This window comes from Eptatretus burgeri, chromosome 8 (assembly GCF_056783735.1).
Source record: "Eptatretus burgeri isolate ZD-2024b chromosome 8, Ebu_testis_v1, whole genome shotgun sequence".
NCBI lineage: Eukaryota > Metazoa > Chordata > Myxini > Myxiniformes > Myxinidae > Eptatretus > Eptatretus burgeri.
Window position 1 is genome coordinate 35,244,955 of NC_140968.1, and position 6,242 is coordinate 35,251,196.

Below are 6,242 nucleotides of genomic sequence, written 5' to 3' on the forward strand. Positions count from 1 at the left end.
GAGAAAACCACTAAAGTTCTGTGCAGACAAACAAACAAACAAACAGACAGACAAACAGACAGACAGGCAAACAAATGGACCCAAATGCAATACTCTCTCCTTTTGCGAGGGAAACAAACGCATGGAGAGGAGTGAAAACATAACCTCTGCCTACCTTCGGTGGTAGCGGTAAAAATACAGGCAATGCCCTTGCACTCACCTGGTAGAACCAGGGAACCACTCATTGGCAAGGATGCCCCACAAAATATCTAACGGAGAAGAACATAAATACATTCTTCTATTTGGGGGGGGGGGGGGCTAACCCATGATTTTTTGGGATGCCGTGAACAAACTTTGGAATATCACTGGTGATGAAGGTTGTGGTCAAGTTTAATCGAAATCGTGTGTGTAGTTTTGGAGAAGATCTGAGTGTTCATACACACTGACACACGAACTGACGGACACCGCGAGACCTGAACTATGAGATAAAAATTGAATCATCGTCATTTTGTTGAGTTTATCACATTATTTACATGACGGTCCTCCATATATGTTTAGATCAGTGTTTCTCAAGGTGGGGCGTGGCAATATTTTGGTGGGGCATGAGGATTCAGAATTAATGAATCAATATATGATCGCTTTCATAGCTTTGCCTTTTGAATGCATATGTAGTATATACTGTAGTGTATCCAATCATGGTGGGGCATACGATTATTTTGAAAATCAAAGTGGGGCGTGGGACAAAAAAGGTTGTGAAACACTGGTTTAGATACTGACAGTGCATTTTGATTCAAGTTTACGATCATCTCTGAGACAGATGGGTCATTAAACTTCAGTCAGTAATTAATAGTCCAATACAATATGACATGCATGCATAATTCTTTATGACTCACCCTTTGGAACAGCAAAATAAGGGAAATCTAGATATTACATACTCAATGTTGTCCTTCCACAAGTTTGGGGGCTTTCAGTCACACGCATCCATATGGTCCAATTGAGCAGCTTGTCAATGACCAGCTGGAAGAAACAGCCAAGCAGTTTTGCTTTGCTGCAACTGTGAGCACCAAGTATGCCCAGCGGGGCTTTAAACACCCCCAAATTGGACACAAAGCCCAGCATACCCAGCCTGGTATTGACCCAATTACGTGACACTGCCGGCCAAAAGCCAGTTCCAGCCCAATGCCGCCGGCTGTCTGGACAACTGGTTGGGCTGTCCTTTTACAGTGTGGTCAAGGAAAATCAGCGACATTCCAGTTGTACATACAAAAAATAAACACTCGATTTATTATCTTGCAATTTGTACAGGCTATGAGGACGAAAATATGTGTAGAAGACAGCTTAAGTTAACTTTCGTGGCAGGCGATCCTGACAGGTGATCAGAATAGAACTAAATCAGCCACAAGTTAACCAAAGTTCAGGCATGGCAAACTGAAACATCAAACAAATTGAGCAAAAAGTTCCAATAAGGTTAGAAATGCTCTCACATGAAATATATATATATATATATATATATATATATATATATATATATATATATATATATATACATATATATATATATATATATATATTTGACGAGGTCATGTCTTTCAACATGCTGTGTGTGGCCTGACAGGTTGATAAAATAACCACAAACGTTAGTTAACTTCATTAACTCCGACAAGGTTATCCATCTAACTCCATTTACCTGAAGAGCTGATTAAATGAATCGATTTCCGTGCCCTCAGCGCACACTCGGATTACTGCCAAACGATACAGTGAGTGTACGTTGGCTAATAAGAGCAAATTATATGGGGTACAATTTCATGGCTAATAATACATGCAAACTACACTGGACAAATGGAGAAAAGGACAACTAAGACGGATTTGAGAGAACAACCAACAATCTATTTATTTACACACACACAAGTAAGCAATCATTGAACACGTATTTACAGGAAAAAGGTACAGAGGAACAGACTTAACCCTAACATGTGTTTCCCTAACACGAAGTTACTTAGACAAAAGACATATGATTATCATTCAATTCAGGAAGAAGAGACGAGAAGAACTCAGGAGAAAGAAAAGAATGGAGTGTGGAGTCAACTCCTTCTCTCACCTCGCACAACCCAATGGGGCTATGCCCGTCCAAATGTACGGGTGCGGGGGGGGGGGGCAGTTGGGGAGAAGGATGGGATAAATTGGCAATAGAGTGGTGGTGCGAAGGAATGTGCAGCACATTTTTCTGTGCATTTTTGAGGTGTCCAGCACAAGTAGGCAAATCCTCTCAGGTGTCTCTGGTATGCCAACAGCAAGCAGCTCTGTTTGAGCTGTGCACATGGGACAAGCAGCCCCACCACGAACCAAATCACGTTCTGGGATTTTTACATTGCTCTCTGTTTAAGCTTTTTGGTGACTTCCTTCTCATCCACATTCCAGGCTCACAGAACAAGGCTTTCCAAGTCCAGTCTCGTGTGAGCCTCTCTCCCATTTGTGCACATCCGATGGGGACAGATCTGCGATACAGCTTGCAGAAAATCCACGTCATTCTGTGGTGATATCCACTAGGTGTGGCCCCCACCCCTGCTTTCACACGCCCAAGGCAAAGACAAGAGCCACCGCTCCTTCCCTCACGCGCAAACGTTCAGTCTACAGTGTGCACTGTATTGTGCATGCCAGACGCGCAGCACTTCACTTCGTACTCAAGAAGCATTGTCCCACATGACGAGTATGGAAGTTCAGGGAAGGAAGAATGGAGGAAGGTAATTCGGTGCCGGTCTGGAGGATTAATTGTTTACGGTGAGTGACAGGAGGATGGTGGTAAATAATAAAATAATAAGTGGATTCGAATGGTGAGGAAGACAGAAGCATCGAAGGATGAGAATAAACGTGCAGGGTTGAAAGAACAACCGACGGGATGAAAGAGGGGTTATTGAATTGAGCGATGGTGGATTGAAAGAAGGATTGAAAGATAGCAGAGGAGGTGGGGGGGGGGGAAGACATATCACCGGCGATACACAAACTAACCTCAACGCATGTCCCCCCCCCCCCCCCCAAACCATTAGACAAAGCACAGAGGCCTACCTGCCACAAAACGAATGGAATAACTCATTCTCGGGACATCCTAGGTGTACATGGATGCTCGCCCTGGGGGTACAGTATCGGCACACACACAGGGATCACAAATTGCTTACTGAGAACTGATCACAACTGACCCTGAGGCCGCTGGAACTCCGCAGCCTGACGGTTTATCAAGCAACTCCGGACGCCGGCAAAAACAGTGACACCGAGAAGGGTCCTCATGTCCACAGCTGCGTTACCAATTCATTGGTACAAACTACCTGAGCTGAGGTCCACGCCCTCAGCATGCACCGGAGTACTTATTACTATTACTAAACTGGTCCAATATTGTTTTGTCTCGGTGTTTGTCTGTCTGGCTAACTTCACTCTGGCCGAAATGACCCTGGAGCTGACAGGGTTCCACATTTTGCCTGTATTTTTCCAAGCTTCTGTCATCAGTGAGTCCAGTACGATACCTACACCTTCACTATGTTCGGCAGATTCCAGCTCTCCAAGAAGAGGACGACTAGAGCGAAGAATGGTATATCCTTCCACCTCACATATAGCCTGACCGAACCATTTGGATTCACTAATTCCTGTTATGTTCATCTTGAATCTTATTAACTCCTGTACCATCAGGAGCAGCCTTGCGTCCCACTGAAATTCCTCTTAACGAAGGTCCAACCACAGTCGTTTCAATACTGTCATCATCAGCCTCCACAAGCATGCGCATATTCCAGCATCTGATGTTTAGCCTCTCCATGTTTTGCGCTTTATCCTGCTTCACCCGATGATGAGAGCTGACGCCATTTGATGGCATCTATCTCAGCTTTTCGTGCAAAATAAACTAGCATCCGTTGAAGACAAAGACTTCGATATCCCCCGCCATAGTAAATGAGGATGAATCAACTTATATTCCCTAAAGACGCTGTCACACCTTGACGTTTTAGCCAGCAATGGCAACGTATAAAAATGTATGTAGAACGTTGGCATACGCTGAAGTTTTGAGGTTTTTTTTTAAAGCTTTGGTCGTATTCATAACGTGTTGGTCGTATGCATAACATATTAGTAACGGGCACAAAACGTTTCGTTGTGTTATAGATAACTTATACCAACGAATGCTTAGCCTGTTGTCGGCGTTCACAACCTATGCCCAACGATAGTTTAACTTAGGCATAGCGCGCTGCACGTATCGCCGACGAACTCGTGGCGTTCTCTGTTAAAAACCTGCCGCACGACGATCTAAATCATAACCGCCTGAGAATTGGAAGTGTCAACATCGTAGTCAAACCTTGACGATTTAGCCAGCGTATGCCGACCTATGAAAAATGTGTCTAAAACGCTGGCACACGTCGAATACGGTATTGGTAAGTTGTGTATACGTTAGGAGCATGCTGAAAAACAATGAAGTACGCTGTCATATTCCATGGTACGTCTAGTACGTCGTGAAATTCCAAGCATGCTGAAAATTTTATGACGTACTCGACGTATGGCTCACAAGTTCCGCATACGCTGGCATAAGTTCTCGGCATGCTCCGTGATCGTTGTCACACGTCGGACACACGTTACTTGCAAGTTACTCATAAGTCGAAACACGTCGAGGTAATGTTTAGCATACCCGAAACTTAATTTTTAACCTATGAGTAACGTGCTTTGAACCCATGAGTAGCGTGCTTTGAACCTATGAGTAATGTATCTCAAACGCACATTGTCGTATGTAGACGAATTTGATTGACGTCTTCCGGATGACCACAGAACTTACTGAACATGTTTCTAACTTACATCTACCGTATAATGGCGATTTGGCAGCGTTTAGGGGAATTGGTATATACAAATTGGCTTCACAAGAGGAACCCGTCAGTGTTCCAGACTCCATGTTGAGTAGATGTCAATGTCAGTAGTATTAGTAGTAGTAGTAGTAGTAGTAGTAGTATTAGGTGAGCGTGTCAGTAGTAGTAGTGGTAGTAGTAGTAGGTCCATGTCAGTAGTAGTAGGTGAGCGTGATGGGGAGGGTGTGGGTGATGATGGATCCTCGTTGCGTCCACGAATAGGAGACTACTTTGCACCATTGTTCGATGTTCTTTTCGGCTAATTTTTTTTTCTCATTCCCACGATGAACTATTTTTTTGTTTCAGTTTTTAAAGTATTCAAAACGACTTGGACAAATGCATAATGTACTAGTAATGAACACAGAACGCTTCAATAACTTATAGATAAGTTATACCAACGATTGATTAGCGTGTTTTAGGCGTCCACAAGCGATGCCCAACGATAGTCTAACGTATGCATAGCGTGGCAGCGTATCGTCGACGATTACGTGAGGTTTTCTATTCATAGGCTGCAACTTCACTTTTAATAAATGGCTGTCACTCGCCTATTGTTTTTGGACGCTGGTGCTCGGCAATTGAAATCGTTTTCATTGAACGAGTTAAATCGCTTCCACAGCACTGCAGTCACGGCACCAACAGCAGCAGGCTCAGTGCCAGCCTCATGCCAGGCTCAAGCGGATCCCTGTAGAAGGTGTACTGCTTGGTTATCCTTGGACCCACTCTGGCTAGCAGCTCCTCAAACATCGCTGGCGGCATTCGCAGGAAGTTGATGAAGGATGCATGGTCCTCGTTCTGGAGTTCCACCATGAGCTGGTCATATATGCCGGAATGGCTTCGCCTCCCGATCCATGGTCTGACCCAGTTCCTTCTCCTCCGTTCACGTCTTCTTCTCCCGGCTCTATTGGCACACAACTGGTGCAGTGTGAACTCGATGAGGTCATGTTGATGTTGGAGGACAGGTAGGTATTGTCGTCTCAGCCTTGCCGTATCCTCCATCTCTCGGAATGACATGGACATGTACTCACCACGAAGTCTAAAAAAAAGACGGGTTCCTCCAGCGAAGCCCCTTTTGAAATACCAATTCCCCTAATCGCTGCCATTACGTCATTATATGGTATCTGTAAGTTAGAAACGCGTTCAGTAAGTTCTGTGGTCGTCCTGAAGACCTCAAATACGTCTACATACGTATTTGTGCGTAGGACATGCTTTACAAATAATTCCCAAGCACGTTACTCATAGGTTATAAATAAGTCATGGGTACCCAAAACATTACTTTGATGTGTTTCGACATATGAGGAACTTTCAAGTAACGTGTTGCGAAGTGTGAACAACGTTCGTGTAGCGTGCTTACAAAACGTTACTCATAGGTTAGAAATAAGTTTCAGGTACGCTAAA